We start from the raw sequence: 22,881 nt of genomic DNA on the forward strand, positions 1-22,881 counted from the left end.
TGAGAAAGGAGGACACATGGACTTTACCGGATGTGACGTCACATTGTTGTTTGTTTTTGCTTTTTTGAAAAAACTACCCTCGAACTCAGACGCATGGCTTGCGTCTCGTTCGCGCGCGTACGTATGGCTGTGGTCCGCTTTTAGTTTTTGGCGAATGCTTATAGAAGCTTCAAGTTGAGGACACTGCGGTGGGCCAGGGCTTGATGACATTTGTGGCCCAGCTGCTGGTGCTACCGCGACGTACTTGGAGCAACGGTAAGTGTTGTGCGATTACCCGTTCTCTTGCTGACACGTAAAAAACCGGTTGCGCATTCGAGCTGTGGTCGATGTGATCTCGAAATTCGAAGGAACACGAAACGGTTGTCGCAGGTCCCGCAGTGATCGCAGTATAATTTATTCGTTCGTGCCTTCAACACTGCAGTTCCTACGCGTTGCACCGATGTAAAAAAATTAACAAAAAAACAGCGACATCTTCCACGCGCCAGAAATGCATGCACTCAACTAGCGTGGATGTCGTCCTATGATGTTTATCGCGTTCTTAAGTCTATTTTTCTCCATCTCTATAGGATGACTACGCTATGCCCTTCTTATTTACCCATGCAGCGCATTGCTGCATTTAATTAACTTTTTCACTGCTGACCGCGGTATGGGCGTCAGAGGCTTTCATTCGTTGCAGTGAGATAACGAAAGCGTATTTCCTTCACTTAAAGCTTCTTAGTAGCCCCTTTGCGAGCCGTCGAGTTAAATCATACAATGCGTACGTTGTGAGCGAGCTGGTAAACGAACCAACTTTACTGCTGCTGCTACTATCGCTTTTACTGGAACTTTCAAAATTAAACATATATGAGTATGAATCGGCTCACCAAGCTTTATATGCACGTCCGTTGCTTTCGTTCATAGATCATGTGCGTAGCTTTGCAACTGTGACCGATATTTAAAAAACAGCAAGAAGGCAGATGACACAAGTAGTGTGTCTGCTTTAATTGTTGTCTGTGCTGTTTTTAGAATATCAACCAACTCCACGCACTCGTGCTGTTTACAGCTAAAACGTGTTTTTTCTTGTTGCATGAGGAGCATTTGCTTCTAATTGTGGCAGTAACGTTGTGAATTGTCCTCGGCCCAGATCGCTGACTGTGTGCAAATTTGTCTAATTTGTTTCACTTTACTGCTGTCTTTACAGCTTCTGCTTATTTCCTCTGCCTGCACCTTATATTTGTTGTGTTTATTGAGACCTGGCCTGTCTCTGCCTCGTTGAAGACAAATGGACACAAGTACTGGTCGCTGTTGGTTTGTTTGGTTTGCTCAGTCTGAGCGTGGTATGTATATGCATTTGCTAAAAGGGTATGCTGCTGCATCTAATGCAGGTACTGCTTATCTAAAGGTAGATTTAATTAGTAGTGGTTTGAGTGATGTATGACACCAGGGAGTTATTGTTCTAGAAAGGTGACAAAGCTGGTCCACAAATTTAAGGTATGTAGATGCTTAACCATGTAAGTGTTCTAAGTTGCCGTGAAGTATTACACACATTTAAAATTTCAGTTGCAAAAGACATAGTAGAAGAATCCAGAAGATTTGCTGCCAGATGTCTTGAGACAATACATTGTAGAGAAAGCATTATAGTGTGAGCTGCCAATGATTGTCGTCAGCTCTAACCCATTTTTCTATATAGTCATTGTTGCTTCATAGTCTGTTGCCATCGTATGCTTGTTATAAACAAAAAATTGAGCTGCGTGACTCCCCTGATTTTTCTCGCTCATAAGCTACAAATGTTTTGATTTCGGCTGCCTTGGTTCCTCATGGTAGAAAACGAGTGTTTATTAGCCACTTGCCAGCTTCTAAGATCATGTACTTTGTAGTATGGGTGTTTTAAAGGATACTTAACATCTGCCATCATGACTGTGAGTGCTGCTGCCCAGCACTCTTAGGGCTATGCTTAGTACACATGCGCAGCTATCCAAGAAAATTGACATTGGGACAACTGCCATTTAAGCTCACTTGGTAGAGCATTGCAAGCACAAGGCAGAAAACGTGGGTTCAGCTTATCATTATTAGCATTATCATGATCTGTCTCCTGTCTTCTTTGTACATCGTCAGATAGGCTCAATAATAGTAACGTGCCTGATGGTGGGTCGTTAGTCTGGGTCCTTAGTGCAGCAGCCCAATTCTTTACCCGTTAGGCTACAGATGCATGCATAGCGCGCCAGATTAATCTCACTGGTTCTCTCATAGCAACTGATTCTTTCAGATGTTATGTGACACAGAGTTTGGGATTCTCCCGTTTCAGCTCAGATGCAACATAAAGCAGACGTTGTGTCTATTTCGGTGAGAAGTTGTGTGTGCAGTTGTTTTGGTTTCTCTGTGTTGACGTATTGTGCTTTGTATTTCATGTGGTGTTAGGCATTACCTCAATTGCAGCTTCAATGCTGTGCCCATAAAAACAGTTGTAGGTAGGTGCTCAGGAGTAATGGGAAGCTCATTCTTCCTAATTCTCTCTTGCATACAGCAGGTAGTGCGTCCAGTTTAGTGCCACGCACCTGTGTGGGGCATTTCCTTGTTCTTATTCTGCTGATGTGTTGTACATAGGGGGAAAGTCAGTCCTCTACATCATGGTTGTCAGTGCCGCTGAATACAGTGCAGTCTCAGCTTCGCTGCCTTGAAATGTCATAAGAGGTGACATCTGGGCATAAAGTAGCATCTTGCTGTCCCTTGTCATTGGGCATAGCCAAGGTTGTGGTTGTGCAACCCAAGGATCCTGGAAAAGGAGCAAAAACGTTTATTGAGCTCTAGAAAAATTTAATGAATTTCGCGGAGTCAGATGGTGTCTTCCATCTTTTTAGCAATAACCCTCTGCCTCTAGTCCAGGGCTCCGCTGGATGCCGCTGCCAGCTGGGCCCGTTGGATCAGCCCTAGTTGGATGTCCTGACAGTCGCTAGAGAGCATTCCTTTCCATTGCTCCGCACTCAGGTTTGGTGCCGCGTTTTTCTGGCAGGCCCACGTTATACGGTAGAGCGTGGGTGTTTCCTGGCACCATGGGCATTTGTCAGTGTACTGTGTGGGTTGTATTTTACTGAGTGTGTTTAAGTTCGTATATGCACCCGTCTGTAGCAGCCTCCAAGCTATGGAGTCCTCTCTAGTGAGAGAGCTATGCAGTGGGGGGTACCGCTTCCTGCTGCCCTTATAGTGGTTTAGGATAGCCGAGTATTCTCTGGGGACTGGCTCAGTTTCCTCGAGGTCATTGGTGGAGGGTGCTCGGTATGCTGTGTATTCTCGAGCTACCCTGTCAACCTCACGGTTGCCTTCCACGTCCGTGTGACCCGGCGTCCACACTATCGTGTGTCTAATTGGTTGTTCTTTTTCTGGGTTTTGTGTGTGGTGATCTTCAGAGCGAAGTATGTGGAGCGCTCTGTGACCTATTCTGCCTAACATGTAGTTTCGGCATGCTGTTTGGGAGTTGGTTAGTATTGTTAAAAACCACCTAGTCCGATAGCCCTCCGCTGCCGCTAGAGCGACGGCCGCTTCTTCAGCCTCGACTACCGTGCAGTCCCGTAGAGACGCACTGACGATTTCTCGCATGTCCGAGTTTATGCATTTGTACATAGCCACCCACTTTTCAACATCGGCGCCATCGGTACCGCAGAAACTTCCAGGATCCTTATTTATAACCCCAACGCAGTAGCGGCGGTGATAAATAAGGATCCTGGAACTTTCTGCGGTACCGATGGCGCCAATGTTGAAGAGTCGGTAGCTATGTACGAACGCATGAGTGGAATCAACAGATGGGACCCTACGCATATGCTAGTTAACCTGTTGTTCTACCTAAGAGGCATGGCAAAAGTGTGGTACGAAAACCACGAAGATGAGCTAACAAGCTGGGACCAACGCAAAGAGAAGTTGACAGAGTTGTTTGGCAAACCAGCCGGCCGTAAAATTGATGCAAAACAGGAACTGGCCTCCTTTGCCCAATCCCCCATGGAGTCCTGTCTCTTGTACATCCAGGACATGCTGGCACTTTGTCGTAAAGCAAACCCGATCACAACATAACAGAAGCTGAGAAGGTCGGGCATGTGCTTAAGGGCATTGCTGACGACGCCTTTAATCTGCTCATGTGCAAAAGCTGCCCTACAGTTGATGTTATCTTTAAAGAGTGCCGAGAATTCCAGCAGGCCAAAAGCCGATGCGTCTTGCAACCATTCGCCAGACTTCCTAATACTGCTGCAATGCAGACGTGTGAAGATCAACCCACACAGCAGCATGCACCGCCATCGGAGGACGTGGTGTGAATCGTTGACATGAACTGGATGTGATGGCGCCTGCATTTCTGTTCGCGTATCCCTGATGCTACATTTTCAGTCCCCTTCTCACAAGCTATCATTCACCAGGAACTTGAAAACATTGGTTTATGTTCTGTCTGTGCTCTTGCCAACACCAGAGCTAACAGATACCCTTCTACTATTTTTGCTCCATCCCGACGCTTCTCTCCGTGTTATCGCAACCCGACTGAGTGGACAACTGCAGACGACCAGCCGATATGTTTCATCTGCCGCCGCATTGGTCATGTCGCCTGATACTGTCGCAGCTCGTCGCCCTTAACACTTCGCACGCCGACCAACCTGAGCCGTTTTGATGAAAATGTTTCGCCCACCGCTGAATCTAACAGCGCCAACTCTGCTAGGCACATGTGGTACAGTTGCTCACCATCGTCACACGTACACCAGTCTCGTTCACCGCAAACATGTTGCCCATCTTCCTGTTCGCTGCAGCCATGTCGCCTTTGGTCCCCTGTGGCATTTGGCCACACCCGTTCGTAAAACTAAGAAATGCAGCCCTCGGAGGTGGTGCTGCATTGCCTAATGCTGCAGCAAATCCTCTGTCTATGCCCACAAGAATAAGTGTAATTGGCGTTAAAATAGACAGCATAGCTGTCCAAGCACTCATCAACAGTGGAGCCCACATATCTGTGATGAGTGCTAGCCCGTGTAGACGTTTAAAGAATTTCCTCACCCCAGCAGCTGCCCGAGTGCTTCATATGACTGACGGTGGCATGCTGGTTGTTCTTGGAATGTGTACTGCAAGTATAGCTGGCCGCCCTAGTTCTGTTCTCTTTGCTGTGATCGACTTCCCTTATAACGTTATCCTTGGATTTGACTTTTTATCCACTCATTCTGCTCTCATCGACTTAATGACCGGCGTTCTTCAGTTAGAACTGCCTCAACTAGCCGATGCTCCGAGCACCGCCTCCCCGCACTTGTGCTCACTTCACGATGTGCGTTTGTCACCCGATGCAGTTACTTACGTCACTTTGACCGCCCAGCCACAGGTTCCTGATGGTGAATATGTTCTTTGCCCCATCATCGATGTGCTTTGAACCAGTCACGGTTACTAATAATGACATCGTTTTACCGCTTCTGAATTTCAGCCTGTGCCCTGAAGTGATTCCAGCCAGCATTTTCTTGGACAGCGTTTCTAGTGGTTCTGAATTTGATGTTGAGAGTCTGCATTCTGAGAAGGGTTTATTAGTGCCAATTGCAGCTCCCAGCTCTGGTTCATTAACGGATGACTTTGCAAAAATGACTGCACTTAACCTCACCTCTACACAGGCCAGGGACATACGTCTCCTGCTTGAATCGTACAATGGCATCTTTGATTTCGGCTACAGGCCTTTAGGCCAAACATATGTTGTTCACTACCGTATAAACACTGGAGACACAAATCCTATTTGTCGGCGTCCCTATCGTGCATCGCATGAACATCGAGTCATCCAACCAGAGGTGGGCAAAACGCTCCGCAAGGGGGTCATCGAGCCATCAGCCAGCCCTTGGGCTTCGCCTGTCGTCCGTGTGAAAAAAGAAAGATGGTGCCTGGCATTTTTGCGTCAATTATTGCCACTTAAATGGGATCACACGAAAAGATGTCTACTCACTACCATGCATCGATGACGCCTTGGACTGCTTGCACAGTGCTAAATACTTATCGTCCATCGATCTTCGATCCAGCTACTGGCAGATTTCAGTTGATGAAATGGTTGGAGAAGACAGCCGTCATCATGCCGGATGGCTTATATCAGTTCAAAGTCATGCCCTTTGGCCTATGCAATGCTCCAGCGACATTTGAACGTCTGATGGACTCTCTTCTGCGAGGCTACATATGGACCACCTGTCTTTGTTACCTTTATGAAGCTGTTGTTTTTTCTCCCATGTTCGGCAGCCGACTTACCCGACTCGCTGCCATTATTGCGGTCTTCTTAAAAGCAGACTTCCAACTGAATTCCACGAAGTGTCAATCTGGGCGTCGTCAGATTACAGTGTTGGCACACCTCATTGACGCATCCGGTGTTCAACCAGATTCGGAAAAAGTTCGTGCCATACGCAGTTTCCCTGTGCCACATTCTGCTTCTGACGTGCGCTGCTTCGTCGGCCTGTGTTCTTACTTTCGCCGTTTTGTCAAAAACTTTGCCAACATTGCTCAGCCTTTAACAGATCTTCTAAAGGAGAACACGCCATTCTCACGGGGCCCGGAGCAGGCTGACGCTTTTGCCGCTCTCATCGGGTTTCTGACCACCCCTCCCATACTTGCCCACTTTGATCCATCTGCACTGACCGGAGTCCACACTGGTGCAAGCGGTCATGGCATCGGCGCTGTTCTCGATCAACAACACAAGGGTACCGAGTGCGTGATAGCTTATGCCAGCTGCCTGCTGTCACCTGCCGAGAGAAATTACCCCATCACCAAGTGGGAGTGCTTCGCTTTAGTTTGGGCTATCGTCACGTTCCGGCCATATTTGTACGGCTGCACATTTTCGATTGTTACAGACCACCATGCACTCTGCCAGCTGTCTTCCCTCCGGGACCCGACAGGGCGGCTTGGTCGCTGGGCTTTGTGGCTCCAGGAATTTTCATTTATTGTCACTTACAAGACTGGATGCCTCCAAAAGGACACTGACTGCCTCTCGTCACCCCGTGGATCCACTTAATCCTTCTACGCATGATCTGATGACCTGTGTGATGGCGTTCACTGACATGACTGACATGCGCGGCGAACAACAACGCGACGAGTCCTTACAGCCCATCATCGCCGGAATACAATCACTCCAGCAGCACTGACGGCACATGCCGCATGTTCGTGTCGCACAACGGCATCCTCTACCACAGCACTATCAACGCTGATGGCCCTGAGTTGCTCCTTGTCCCTCCTTGTCATCTGCAATCTGTTCTTGAATGTCACGATGCACCGACGGCGGGACACCTTGGAGTTTTGCGTACATACGATCACGTACGACACCGGTTCTTCTGGCTGGGTCTCTACTGCTTACTGCACTCTTATGTCGCAACTTGTGAATTGTGTCAGCACCGAGAGAAACCTCCCCGACCACCTGTCGGATGACTCCATCCAGTTGAAGTTCCTTCCGAACCGTTCTCTCGCTTAGGCCTTGACTTGCCTGGCACTTTTCCGACGACTAGAGTTAACAAGTCGATTGCCATCGCTACTGATTACACGACACGCTACGCGATAACAAAGGTGTTGCCAACTATAGTTGTGCAACAGACATCGTTGATTTTCTCCATCATTGTTGTGAATGTGACCAAGTTCTCGTGGCATTATATTGTAAATACAGTCTTTCTATACTTCCAACATCCCCATAACAGTATGCTTTGCCTCTGGCATGTTCATGATCACCGATGGCATACAAAATAGTGATGCAGACTAAGCTTCGCAAAGAATTAATGTTCCATCTCTTCCTTACAGGCTGCTGTGTTTCAACTAAATCTGCGTTTCCTGTGTCCAGCGGTCTCGTTGCTCAATTAGTGCTTGCCTATTTCTGTTGCACTGCAACCCACTAATGTTAAAATGTGATACTTCTCCTTTTTTCCGTTGTCCTCCTGCCCTTTTACACTGCTGCAAACTTTTAGATTTCGATGCTCGAATGATTAATACAACAATTGATGCTACCATATTATGTGAAGACTGTCATGACGGCAATAATTTAGGTGGACCTGAAACTAAATGAAAAAAAAAAGAAAACAGACGTGTGAGTAGGAATAACTTGTGACCAAACTGGCTCCATGCTAAACTTTGCCTCAAGGAAATTGGTCTTAAAAGTCTCAAACCCTTTTCGTGCTCTCGTGACTGTCTAATAGACAGTCACGGAAGTTGCACAAAAAGGAGTGCCTTTCTGTTGGGGAACTGTTTTTATCACGAGTATGCTATACAGCACCAGTTGTGCTATGAGCAGGCACAACTGCACATACAAGCTATAGCCTGAACTTTAAAATAATTTCAGATCTATTTGTGAACTTCCCAAGCCACTTCACAACTGCAAGCTGAATCTGATGTATGCTGTCTCAGGGTCATGACCTATATTTGGGGGAAGACTAAGAATGCAGCCTGTGACTGAAGTTTCAGTGCTTTGAGCCCACCATTTCGAAATGCTTTTTATGTGCACTCAGTAGGAGACAGTTCTCCAAGCTTCTTGATATGATTTTCAGTGATACTAGAAGCAAAGCTTATTAGTTGTATTATACTAAATTTTCATATTTTCTCTAATATACTGTGGTCGCGATAACACCACACTGCTTAAAAGGCATTGAGAATAAAAAAGCTACTTATTTGCCCTAGTATAATGTAGAAATCGGCATTCTGCAGTCTGAAAAGTGAAAACAAAAACATTATCGTTGCAGCATTCACAACCACTTTAGCTGCTCATAAAATCATTGATGTACATGTAAAGAGCCTCTATGTTGTGTCTGTTAAAAACATGCTCCATCATGCTGCAGCATTATGCACATTAGCTTTGTGTAGAAGCCACAGCTGTTGCAATGTGCTGCACCGCAATGCACCTTGGTTATGTGGAAAAGCTACCATTGTTGCTATGCTCTTTACTGTTATACACGTCAACCTTGTGGCAAAGCCACTGCACTTGCAATGTGCTGCACCTCAAAACGTTTCAGGTATGTGGGAATGCACACTTGCATGCGCTAGATTTGGGCATTTTTAATGCAAATAATTATTTTTTCATACCAAGCACTTTGCAGTAGGCAATTTTACGTCCCGACTCGTTTCGGTCTTCTGCATTGAAAACAAAAATATGTTACAGTGACCCCGAGCCTGTTTCCCAGCATAACAACCTGACACTCTAGCCATTTGACCACTGTCGTGCACATACTTCTTGCTCCCCAATGCATTGCTGTGTGTATGGGATAGTGGCACGTGTATAACAGTGCATAATACATGTCAGAGCATGTGTGCATATACAAGTTGCTTATCAAACTGTGAGCATGTCAGTCTCTCCCATTCTTCCTTTGTAGCTGGACTTCGAGGTGCTTTGTTAGAATGCACCACCTTCGGGATTCGCTCACATTTCCAAGTCCCCCTCACTGTAGCAGCTAGCACAACATGGACACTGTACCTTTATGCTGTAATGTTTCTTCACTGGAGTACAAAAAGGAATTGTGTAGATCCAACATACATGTTAAAAGTGGTTAATGAGAATCTATGAAACATTCATATTTAATGCATTGTTGCAATCCAAATGATGGAAAGCGTATTTGCGTTGGCAAGCTAGCAGTAGCAGATGTCACAGGCATGTTATGCAGGGAAGCCACCTTATCACCTATAGCTGGTCTCTGTGCAGTGAGGATGAAGGTGACATGTGCTTGTTTAGTGAAGAACGTTGACAAGAGGTGTATGCACAGAGACATATGACACTTATCTTAATACTACATGTAAGGCTTGTATACTTGTGTCGCAGCGACACATACCCATTCTATGAGATGGGCCTAGAATAGGCACGTGCCCATTTGCGCATACTGCATAAGCCAAGTTTTCCACTCGTCAAAACAGCTGCCACCACAGTGTTAGGAAAGAGGCAAAGAAACCATGCCTTTGCATTCATACTCTACTCACAAAGCTTGTGTCATATATGCAATCACTCGCCATACACAAACACATTGGTCAACACTGCAATGTTTGGAAGAACCCAAACCAACGCTACATAGCCATTTACGTGCAACATAAATCCCGACTGTGTCTGGAATCTACATAATGTTTCTTAATTTTTCAGGCATTTGGTGGTAGAGGCCAGCGCATTAGACAGAAATCCTTCTTGACTGCAGCAATGTTCAGAATGTAGTATGAGGTACTCTGTCTAGCTGGAAGTTGAAGATAGAAGTTATATTAGTAGTTAAAATATAGTAGCTAGTATTGAAACTACACATGCAATCAAGGCTGAGCCACATGCGAACACGGAAGAGCAGACACACACGGTGGTCACTTGAGCTGGCATTGTGTAGCTTTACCAACAAGCCCAGCTGGACACTGAAGTAAGGCATGTTGTTGGGCTAGTCAGCTTGTAGCTTCAGCAAAATTTTAAACTGTGTGAGGAAGACAGGACATGAACAAAAGCATAGATGCATGCGCAAAGTATAGACTTCCGACTGGCTTTGTTTGGTGAAGGCAGAGAGTTTATAAGGTTCTTCAAAATGGCAAAACAAAAAACATTCGCAAAGAAATTGTGCAAGAGGCAGATATGAAAAATAGCAAGGCCACCTGTGCATTAAGAGTGCAGTAGAGTCCCAAGGTGCCCTTCTAAGAATTCTATTTCTTTCCTTGATAGGTATCAAGAAGGTGAGCTAACTTAGTTGTCACAAATTTTAGCGATGTAGAATGCTTTGATGACTTCTCTTTCTGCTTTTGAGCTTGCCTTCGAAAGGAATTTATTCTGTTCCATATGAGGCAGGCAGCTTTTGCTGTCGCAGCTCCTGCACTGCAAGAGGAGATTCTCAAGGAAAGAATTACTCAGATGGGCACATTAAGACTCTCCTGCACTCTTAATGCATACATGGCCATGATATTTTTCATCACTGCCTCATGCACAAATTATTCGCAATTGCTCCTTGTTTTGCTAATTTGAAGTACCTTATATATTCTCTGCTTTCACGAAATAAAACCAGTTGGAAGCCTGTGCTTTGTGTGTGCCTATGTTTCAGTTCATGTCCTGTCTTCCTTGCGGAGTTTAAAATTTTGCCTAACCAGCTGTATAGCTTGTGTATACAATGAGTAATTAATATTATGATGACTGCAGCACAGCAATGGTCTAGTGGCATAGTGTCGACATAGTGTAGAGATCGTACTAAGTAAAAAATCTGGAAATGCCATAAATTGTGAAATCAACCCTTATCCCTTGGTTTCCTACAGCTGCAGAGCACTTGACCACTGCAGCAGTCAGGCATGCTGTATATTGACACGTGTACTTCTTTATCGGGCGACCACTTCTCGCCACCTAACAAATGTAATCGCGCTGCGCAGGACGTGCCTGCATGTAAAAGAAGTTTCTGGAAGTTATCGATGGGTTCCATCCACTGTCTTTCACTGCAACTTGTGTTATCTAAATGCATGTGTACGTGACGTGAATAATGTGAAACTTTGTGAAAGGCACGCGGGTCCCAGCGATTGCTCTGGAACATTCGACAACAGATGTATAAAAGCCGACGCGCTTGACCCGCTCATCAGATTTTCGACGACCGCCGATCGTGTTCGCCGCTACCATCCTTCTTTGAGTGTAGCCTGTTTTTGAGGGCACAAGTTCGCCCAATAAAACGCTCGTTTCATTAATAACAGTTTTGCTGCCCACGTGACAATATTGGGGAGTGCCAGGAATTGAGAGATAGAGACAGACCGCCACTAGAAGTTCCCTGGGCCAGGTGACAACTCAAATGCATCCAAATATTTCTATATTTCACTATATAAACTTTTGTAGAATGAGGAACTTTTCAAGGGTGCAGTTCTTTTACACAAAAGAAAACTATTACTAAATAGTGACCAGTTTCTTTTGTTTTGTGAGCCAGATTGCATGTATTTGACATTGCTTACTGACTCTTACTTATTCTCGCTGTCCGATACAAGCATATGCCTTCACATGTTTTCAAACAATGTGTGGAGCCATGTTTTTGGTGGAATAAAATTGGTCCCAATACAGAGCTTCGTGGCACACCGGATCTTACTAGCAATCACGGAGAAGAAAATTCATTAGTAGTTACAAATTGGTTCGCGTTAGTTAATAATTTACTAATCCAATTCGTAGTCCTCTCAATTCGAAGTTTACTGTCTTTTGTGTATTGGACCAAGCTGATGACCCCTGGCCTGGGCGGGCCCTGGCACTTTACCTAGTGGTGGCCTTTGAAAATAGCAGTGTGGCACCAGTGGTTGCATCAGGATCTAGGCTCATGAAGATAGACAGCAACGTGCACAGGGCAAGGAGTTTGGTGGCCTGGTACTCGTCACAGTTGTGGAGAACACTATAGTTTTTGCGAGTCCTAGCCCCTACCTAGGGTACCAGTCTGTGCACTGTGTATATATATATATATATATATATATATATATATATATATATATATATATATAGGATGTGCAGGATTGCTCGTTGGCAGCACGTGATCATGCGGCAGCTGACGGGCCTTCTATGTGTTTCGCCCTGGTAGTGCGGTCGTCTTTGTGATTCTAGAGCTGTGCTGGCATTGCCCAAGAACAGGGTCTAACGGCATGGTGCAGAATTGCAGAGTGGGGGTGCTCCATTCTATTCCCACTCCATTCCTACAGAGTTGTGGTTATGCGATTCCAGTCCTTATAACTTGTCAGAATTCTGACAGTTGGACCAGTCCCACTGTTTGAGTGGTCAAACTAATCTACTCCAATCCTCCAATTACAGTAAATAAAACGCTTCCCGTATAATTACTTACTACTTGCGCCCTGATACAGCGATAGCGTAGAGGTAGAGCATCCGCCTCACGTGCAGAAGGACTGTGGTTCAAATCCAGGTGCCAGCATACTTTGCCCCGGCTGACCTTCCACATATGCCCCCATGGGTAATGTCCAAAATACCGGTACGTCTATCTATTCCCGGAATTTCTAAAAAATCACGAATACCTACCGTCGGCCTCAGACATTTAACACTTGAATATATGTCGAAAGAATATGACTCCTCGGTGAGCGTGTATACAGACGGCTCGGTCTCGTCGTATGCGTCTGGTGCGGCTTTTGTCGTGCCTGCGCATCAAGTCATTCAACGGTTTCGTCTGCATAACAAGACGACTACAACATCTACGGAATTAGTGGCAATAAGAGAGGCCGTTCAATATATTGCGCGACAGCCTCCTCAAATATGGACAGTTTTCAGTGATGCAAAATCGGCTCTTCAACTACTTAGAGTGGTGTTGAAAGAAAGCGCTTACAGAGTGTTGGCTCTTCAAACTGCCGAGCTCTACACTTTAGCGCAAGAAAACGGCCACCAGATCACATTTCAGTGGATTCCTAGTCACTGCGGTATACAGGGCAACGAACTGGCCGACGCCGAAGCGAAGAAAGCACTCGAAGAACGAGAGTCACTGCTTTCAATTCCTTTTTCAAGAGCGGACGCCAACTGTCTCCTCTCCAGTGTCATCCGAAAATTGACAGCAAAGCACTGGGACAATCCGGATAATCGCCACAGACGACTCCAGAGATTGGACCGCACTATGAATTTTAGGCTACCACCGAAAATTCAACGAAGCTGTGCCAGTCTTCTGCACAGACTAAGGCTGGGGGTAGCGTTTACGCGCGGATACGTGCACCTCATGCGACGCACCGAGTCTCCACACGTGAGGTGTGCAATGTGACTGAGACTATAGGTCATGTGCTTTGTGACTGCCCTAAGTTTGTGGAAGAGCGTGATAGGTTGGTCAAGGACCTTACGCGTCTCGACAGCGCACCGTTGTCGGAGGACGTTATTTTAGGCCCTTGGCCAGACGCTCAGTCGAGTTTCAAGGCAATCAAGGCATTACCGAACTTTTTAAAAATTACGGGCCTGGATTGCAGACTTTGAGCATGCCAAATTGCTTGCCATATGTTCTACATCTTCCTTCTATCGTCATCGTCACCCATCATGCACCTCTTTCTTCCCTCTTTCTTTCCCTCTTCCCCTTCCCCCAATGCCGAGTAGCTGGCTAGAGGAATATACCTCAGGCCGACCTCTCGGCATTTCGTGTCATTAAACTTCTTTCTCTCTCTCTCCAGGTGCCACACAATTTTCCACCGGATAAAAAAAAATCCACGTTGATACAGTTGTATAAACAGGCCTGGTGGCCTGACCCCAGTGACCAGAACTGGTAATGCACTCCCTTACCAGAGCAGGATTGGCCACAACCTCCTATATGAATAGAGCAATCAAACCCCGGCCCTCGGTCCCCAGCAGCTGCGAAGCAACTGACCACAGCGGCGGTCAGACCTGTGACGCCGCAGAGGGTGCTAATAATCTCTGGATCCGGACAGGCCACCATTGGAATCTGAACCTGGCAACGTTTAACGCTAAAACGTGCTCTAGTGAGGCGAGTCTAGCAGTGCTATTGGAGGAATTAGCGGGCATTAAACGGGATATAATAGAGCTCAGTGAGGTTGGGAGGACAAATGAAGCATATACAGCGCTAAAAAGCAGGCACATCCTGTGCCACCGGGGCTTAGTGGAGAGACGAGAACCAGGAGTTGGATTCCTGATTAATAAGGATATAGCTGGTAACATACAGGAATTGTGTAGCATTAACGAGAGGGTAGCAGGTCTTGTAAAACTTAAGAAGAGGTACAAATTGAAGGCCGTACATGTCTAGCCGCCTACATCCAGTGACCAGCAAGTCGAAAGCTTCTATGAAGACAGGGAATCGGCGATGGATAAAGTCAAAACAAGATACCTTTCTCCAGCCTGCTTCTTGCCTACCCTGGCATTGAAGTCGCCCATCAGTATAGTAGAGTTTGCAGAATGGAATAATTTGCGGACAATAAATACCTTCTTCCGCAAGTGGGATAACCGAAAGTGGACTTGGAGGAGCCCGAATGGCGAGACTAGAAATGAAGTAGACCTCATACCCTGCGCTAACCCTGGCATCATACAAGATGTGGACGTGCTCGGCAAGGTGCGCTACAGTGACCATAGGATGGTAATATCTCGAATTAGCCTAGACTAAAGGAGGGAATGGAAAAAACTGGTACATACGAAGCCGATCAATGAGTTAGCGGTAAGAGGGAAAGTAGAGGAATTTCGGATCAGGCTGCGGAAGAGGTATTGGGCTTTAACTCAGGAAGAGACCCTCAGTGTTGAAGCAATGAACGAAAATCTTATGGGCATCATTAAGGAGTGTGCAATAGAAGTCGGTTGTAACTTCGTTAGACAGGATACCGGTAAGTTATCGCAGGAGATGAAAGACCTAATTAAGAAACCAACCCTTATACATAGCTTTCATTGATTACGAGAAAGCGTTTGATTGAGTAAAAACCTCAGCAGTCATGGAGGCATTACGGAATCAGGGTGTAGACGAGCCTTATGTGAAAATACTGCAAGATATCTACAGCGGCTCCACAGCCACCGTAGTCCTCCATAAAGAAAGCAACAAAATCCCAATAAAGAAGGGCGTCAGGCAGGGAGATACGAACTCTCCTATGCTATTGACGGCGTGTCTACAGGAGGTATTCAGAGACCTGGATTGGGAAGAATTAGGGATAAGAGTTAATGGAGAATACCTTCGTAACTTGCGATTCGCTGATGATATTGCCTTGCTTAGTAACTCAGAGGACCAATTGCAATGCATGCTCACTGACCTGGAGAGACAAAGCAGAATGGTGGGTCTAAAAATTAGTCTGCAGAAAACTAAAATAATGTTTAACAGTCTCGGAAGAGAACAGCAGTTTACGATAGGTAGTGAGGCACTGGAAGTGGTAAGGGGAATACATCTACTTAGGGCAGGTAGTGACTGCGGATCCGGATCATGAGACTGAAATAATTTGAAGAATAAGAATGGGCTGGGGTGCGTTTGGCAGGCATTCTCGGATCATGAACAGCAGGTTGCCATTATCCCTCAAGAGGAAAGTGTGAAACAGCTGTGTCTTACTAGTACTCACGTACAGGGAAGAAACCTGGAGGCTTACGAAACGGGTTCTACTTAAATTGAAGACAGTGCAATGAGCTATGGAAAGAAGAAGAATGATGGGTGTAACATTAAGGGGATAAGATGAGAACAGATTGGGTGAGGGAACAAACGCGAGTTGATGATATCTTAGTTGAAATCAAGAAAAATGGGCAGGGCACGTAATGAGGAGGGAAGATAATCGATGGTCATTAAGGTTTATGGACTGGATTCCAACAGAGGGGAAGCGTAGCAGGGGGCGGCAGCAAGTTAGGTGGGCGGATGAGATTAATAAGTTTGCAGGGACAACATGGCCACAATTAGGACATGACCGGGGTAGTTGCTGTTTACGCAAGCATTTTGCAAATGCGGCTCGCTTTTAAGCACCCCTCCTTATGTCTAAAAAAACAGAAATAAACATTCAGTATACTTTTTCAACTTTTACTAAGCTTATCATATAGCTCAGTGTTAACATACAGTAATCACAGGTGAGGTTACAAAAAGCAGTAATAATTGACAGTAAACACTGCTTGGATGGTGAAAAACATGGGAATCAGGTCATTTTATTTTTGACAACAACTTTTTTTGGCATAGGAGGCTCAGGAAATGGTGATGTAGCAACACTGTAAAGACTGAATAAGATAGATGTGGAATGCCTTGATGACTTCTCTTTCTGTTTTCTTTATTTTGTCTTCGAAAGGAATTTATTCTGTTCAAGATAAGGGAGGCAGCTTTTGCATCTGCAACAGAACATCGGTGGATGTTGTGTGAAGCACTTTTTCTTTGCTTTTTCACTACCTGAGCAAGGTAACTTTCTTTGTGCTTCATCGCACGATTTCTACAGTCAACTTCCATTAATTCTACCCTGACGAGACTGACGGGTCGAATTAAGATGCAAAAACCTGCTGAAACACCGTTGATTCATTTGGCAGTATGTGCTTGCGCAATTTGCCTCTAAAACGAACATGCATCAACTTTCTATTTGTCCAAAGTATAAAACTAAAGTAGCAATGACAACTCCAAACCAAAGTGGAAACCTACGCATACCTGATTTTTTAGTATGCCAGCCAACTTTCTAAAGTCAGCTTCGCTGTATTACAGCCATGATAAGCGGTAAAGCATATACTGAAAAGATTTCGCGCCAAAGAACAACACACACAAGAAAGACAACGACACCATGGGCACCTGTGGTGTCGTCTTTCATGTGTGCGTTGATTTTTGGCGCAAAATCATTTCAGTATGCAAGATCACCAACTAGCCCAGCAGTTAACTCTTCTAACGTGAAGCATATGAATGCTACAAACATGGTTTTAGTTTCGCACTTGATTGTACAGCTAGGCAATTTTCGGCTCAATGTCCTTGGAAAACAAAAACTGTTCGTTAGAATCAGATACGTACTACAATCAGACATTGTCAGCTACCGTTACAGCTTAAAATTCTTTCTCAGCTGGGTCAAAAATAAGCATTTCAGGCAGGAGATAGCGTTTGTATAACACATTCACTGTCCCCTAAGCTCTGCTCAGGCAGACGCTGCCACTAAAAGGGGTCGTTATTGGGGTCTGGTCAAGTTCGCATTATATGGCGAATGCCAGTTTTAGGATCAAAATACTGAATGTTTAGGCCCATAGAAATGCATGGGCACCGGCCAGGACCGAATTAACTGAAAAATGAAATTAACGAGAGTCGGATTATTGGAAGTTTACTGTACACCCTTTTCTGTTCTACAAGGACTTGTCATTTTAATATGTAGTTTTCTTCTATCAGTGTGGCAATGGTGCTAAATTTAGCATTTGAAATCATCCATCGTTCCAAGGACAAGTTGCAAAGTAGGGGCACATTTTGAGACTTGAAACATTTGCACATATAAAGGCAGGACACATTAACAGCTGTCCACTTCACATAAGTTGGCTGTATTATCTGCATAGTATGTGGTTGCTTTTTTGGAATGTGGTCATTCTGTAAAAGAAAGTTTTATTTGTTTCAAATAAATTGCTGAACTATTGCTTGTGTGTTTTCCTGTGCTCTCGGTGCTGATTGCGCTTTTGAAAGTGCAGTGAGCGACTGCAGACTGAAATGCACAAGGGTTCACTTCATGTCAGGAAGGATTTTTTGGCTTGACCAAGGAGCCTTAACCCCTACCATGCATACACACTTTTGTATAAACACATCAAATGAAAGAGAGTGACCTCATCTATTTTAAAGCCTGGCAATGTTAGACAGAGTGAAGTACAAATACCATTTGCTGTTAAGAGGAAGCTTTAGCTCGGGCCCATCTCCGACGCGGCCTATTCAAATACATGTAAAACGCAAAAATGTTTTCCTGGGACTACACCTGGACTGATTTTAATGAAATTTGTTGCATTTGAGAAAGAAAGTTAAATTCTAGTGACTGTTGGAAGTGGAATTTCGATTTAGGGCCTGAATTTTGTTAAAAAGATTTTCAAATATTCGACCGTTTGAAAAAAAATAGAAGCACGTTTACAAATTCATAGGTCTGCATCAAGAACAGACATCGCGGTTCGGTAAACAGCATACATTAGATCATTCAAAGCGGACAAATTCGATAGGTCGTTTTACATATTACGTGAATTTGTTACGTTGGTTACAAGGGTTCTGCAAAAGTTGTATTTCCATATTACTAAAATTTTTTATATTCATGTGTACATCAATTTTGTCCGCTTTAGATGTACTATTAGATGCAATTCACAGAATTGTATTATCCTTCATCATTGTCAGTTAGAGTTGTAAACTTGATAGCTTCGTATCTTGGAAATTTTCAATTTCTGCCAATATTTAATAAAAAATTAATGACCTATATCGAAAATTCGGAACTAACATTCACTAGATTTCAAGCTTTTCTTTTAAATGCAACAAACCTCATCAAATTCGTTGCAGTGGTTGCCGAGAAAAATCAATTCTCCTTTTACATGTATTTAGATAGGAGCACCTGAGCTAAAGCTTCCTCTTAAGTATTGCTGCTAAAACCTCATGTTTGTGTATAGTATGCACATGCAGTGCTGGCTATGCCGTGGTTGAGCCCCGAAACAGCTTTCTCCACGCTGCTTGCTATAGCATTGCTGTGTTCTGCAAACTGAGGGCAAAACTATAACTATCTAGAAGTTCAGCAGCGCAATTGACAGCTATTTCCGTATGTTTGATGCACTCCTGGCCAGGGACTTTTCGTCCTGTAGGCAAAATAGATGGCCGCCTCGGACGCTGTTTTGGAAAAAGTGCAGCATACCTCGAAAGCTTCCTCAGAATGCTTCACCAGCAGGTTCTGCCAGCGAGTGAAGTGGGGCACAATAATCTGACTTTACATGGTGCGGCACAATACCTTAAAATGCTGCTGCTTCTGGCTTCCATTTACTATGACATGCTGGTGCACCTCAACATGGAGCAACCCCATTTTACTAAAATTCTGAATTCTTCTACCAACATGGTGTGGTGTGGCTATCTATGATCACTGTATAAAACCAGGGCAAAAAGCATGTCTAGAAAGTACAAAAGCTGGTATAACTGTAATGAATGACCTGCAGTCATCCAAAATGTGTAAAATCGCAAGAATTCGTCAAGCTCAAACACTGCAGAGTTTAACTAGTCCTGGCATAATTTTTTTTCCTATGCATGTGTAGCTGTCATTCAGTCAATTACACTACAAAACTTCAAATTCCTTCTATGTGCAACAAATATATCCTTAATGCAAACATTTAAACATGTGCCAAAGGCAGTGTGGCCCCATAACCTGGTGACAACATTGCATGGTAGGTCACAAACAAATGATGCATGCTGCAGTTCATAAGTAAGCCATGCCATTATTAGGTCATTGAAAACTGAGCATGTTAAGACCACTATGCAGCACAACATTGGTCTTTCCTTTCTGTCTTGGTGCACACTGTGGAGTGGGTGCATGTTAAAAACCTCAGGCGATTAAAGTTAAGCCGGAGTCTGCAACTATGGCATGCCTCGTAATCGTATCGTGGTTGTGACTTATAGAACACTGGAATTAAATTAATTTTAATTTAGATGTTTGAGAAGAGTCATAAGAAAATTTATTTAGTGAAGCAAGTCTTAGCACACATTAAGAATCCCTCAAAGCACACGCAGCTTTCAGTGGCATGGTATGGTCATAAAAGTTGCCATGTAGAACCAGATTAATATAAAAAAGTCCAGTCCAAAAGTTTAATGTCAGTGCTCCTTTACATGTAAGCATGAGGGACACATCTTTAAAGGCATCATCTAAATCCTGTGTAAGTATATATTGGTGAATATCAAACGGCCCTACATCTAAGGAAGTTATAGGGTGTTATAACAGGAAGCCACAAGATTTTTGGTATGCACTCTTCCTATAGAGACAATATAGGGCAGCAACAAAATAGTTGGGCCTTGTGAAGAATTCATTCAAGATCTTTGCCAATTTGGCAGGTTCACTATTACTAGAGATAATGAAGGCCAATCACCTTGAAATGCTTGCCCAAACTTCATCAGCATTGCATCACTTATTTCAAATAACTTTCTTTTTGTCATTTTGCCAGATTAAAGTTGTCGAAAACCTGCTTGGCTGGTTTCAATAACTTTTTGAGAACGGTTTGGTTCCATTCGAATGCAGCATTGTCAGTCTTTAGTGAACTAGACCCATCTTTACTGATATGCAATCAAGTAGATCAAAGCAGATGCTGTCAAAGTGCATGTGACAGAGTGTTAGGAGTGGGCATTCCTGGGTGATGTTGCCAAAAAGGGAGTTGTGAGCTTAATGCACATAGCAGCTGTAGCATATGAAAACCAGCACATTACTAATTTTTTAGATACCGCAGGGCTTCCACTGATGCTGGTCATAGTCTACTATAATTTCCACCATATATGGCCCTTGTAATCACAAGTTTTTATTGTCCTACAATATATTCCCTCTGTGTACAATCAACATCTCTGCCAAGGACAACAGAAACAATACGATTGGAAAATGCAGAATTCTCTATCTGCGGACGTGGCTGGCTGATTGCCGTATAAGATGCTTTGTGAGCTGGCATTGATGTCTAAATCTCAACTCATCTGCAAGCGTGCAAAATAGGCTTTGGGATACTTTTACCACAAGCAGAGACTAGAATGACTGTTGCCTGTGACATATGGCACATACCCATGACGAGGGATCAGCTAGGATTCCCCATGAATACAACATCAAATAGCTTTATATTCCCACTAACTTGATAGTACATAATACTGATATGTAACAAAAATAAACAACAAAGTAACTGAAAAACGGAACAGGTCTACTACGATTGAGCCACAAAGGGATTAAGATGGAAACATTTGTGTTAATAGTATGAAAAATATGTGCCTAAGATGTCATCTTCCCAGCAGCAACAACATGATCATGCACAAACCCATGACGAGGGATCAGCTAGGATTCCCCATGAATACAACATCAAATAGCTTTATATTCCCACTAACTTGATAGTACATAATACTGATATGTAACAAAAATAAACAACAAAGTAACTGAAAAACGGAACAGGTCTACTACGATTGAGCCACAAAGGGATTAAGATGGAAACATTTGTGTTAATAGTATGAAAAATATGTGCCTAAGATGTCATCTTCCCAGCAGCAACAACATGATCATGCACAAACTAGCATTACTCTTCAGGTGCGCTCCAGGCTGCTCACACCATTTTCTACAAGATTTGAAGCCCAACAGGCAGAAGGGGTCACAATTTGGCCAGTCAGAAGGGCAATGCGCTAAATACAAAAAAAAAACCTACAGGCCCACTATGCAATGCTTTTGCCAAACTATCCCAACCTTCAATGTGTGCAAGTCCACAATGACCAGGAAAAGAAGTAAACAAATTCCTTAAACATGGAATGAAGAAGAAATGTTGCGACAATTCAGAAATGAATTCTTTGTACTTTCTAGTGGCACACGGATAGACAGCCGGTGGGCACAATTTGAATTTGAACTCATGGCATTGCTGCAGGGGCAAATACCACACTCATACTTCTGAAAAGCGTTGGTTACAATGCTGATTTGGAAGGGAAACATTGCAAATACTTCTTCAGAAGTTCAAGCATCTGACCAGTAAGTTGTTGAGCATGACTAGGGGAAATATCAACTTCACAAATAGCACCATTTCAAATAAACTGGCCCACTGCATTACTATTTTTCTAAAAGCCTCTGTGCGCGTTAATACAACCTCAACCTGAGGCAGCTTAAATCTAGGTCCCATGGAATCAATAAATACAGCGGCGAGTATAACACTTAAATTTGCTATCTTGCGAACATGAGCGAAAACTTCAATTTGAAAAGGTTTGCTCGAAAGGAAAACTCACGGCTGTAACTCTGCTGCTCGTCGCCAGTTGTGTTAATAATAATAATAAAAAACATCTGCACGATGAATAGACACTTCGATATTTGAAGCAGCTCGTTAGTGGATATCAAGGAATGTGCACTGGAAAAGAGCGAAACATGTAATCGACTGACTGACGGAAGTAAGGCTCACAGGATAAGTTTTCTCTGCCTACACCGATAATGCAGAACGTATTGTGCAATTAAATCGCCCGTAATGCGCAGCAATTACCGCACTCGATTGAAGTCGCCATCGCAACGACGCGCCATTTATTTCAGGACCACGAAAAACAAGGTATTCACTTAAGTACAGCGGCGGTTTACCTGTCGGCAAGCCCCTAACTCGCATATGACGAAAGCAAATCTCACGGAGTCCAAGCCCACGATTGCTCAAGTCAAACTGCGCTCGCACGAATATCGCGCACGTTATACGCTCTCGACACGCACAAAAGCGCGCGCAGAACCTCTTGCAGCCGACACGACGGCAATGGCGTATCTACGTTCGAGAGTAGCTCTTTCAAAAAAGTAAAAACAAGCAACAATGTGACGTCACATCCTGCGAAAAAGAGTTGCTCTCCTTTCTCACCTTCTCTCAGCTCACGCATGCGCAGCGATCACGGAGCA

General features: G+C 44.2%; 2 long non-coding RNA genes across 4 annotated transcripts; one reads left to right on the forward strand and one right to left on the reverse strand.

Moving 5' to 3' along the window:
- Positions 1-103: 103 nt before the first annotated feature.
- LOC139054318 (uncharacterized) lies at positions 104-16,300 on the forward strand. Its single transcript, XR_011511131.1, has 3 exons — positions 104-255; positions 1,181-1,316; positions 14,044-16,300. It is a non-coding gene; the product is annotated as an uncharacterized lncRNA (long non-coding RNA).
- LOC139054319 (uncharacterized) lies at positions 960-22,726 on the reverse strand. Of its 3 annotated transcripts, none has more exons than XR_011511133.1 (3): positions 22,582-22,726; positions 22,242-22,360; positions 960-2,752 (listed from the first exon to the last, which is right to left on the reverse strand). It is a non-coding gene; the product is annotated as an uncharacterized lncRNA (long non-coding RNA). The 3 variants fall into 3 exon arrangements; XR_011511134.1 differs by lacking the exon at positions 960-2,752 and adding an exon at positions 12,426-13,038; XR_011511132.1 differs by lacking the exons at positions 960-2,752; positions 22,242-22,360 and adding an exon at positions 16,451-16,660.
- Positions 22,727-22,881: the final 155 nt, after the last annotated feature.

This window comes from Dermacentor albipictus, chromosome 1 (genome assembly GCF_038994185.2).
Source record: "Dermacentor albipictus isolate Rhodes 1998 colony chromosome 1, USDA_Dalb.pri_finalv2, whole genome shotgun sequence".
NCBI classification, from domain to species: Eukaryota; Metazoa; Arthropoda; class Arachnida; order Ixodida; family Ixodidae; genus Dermacentor; species Dermacentor albipictus.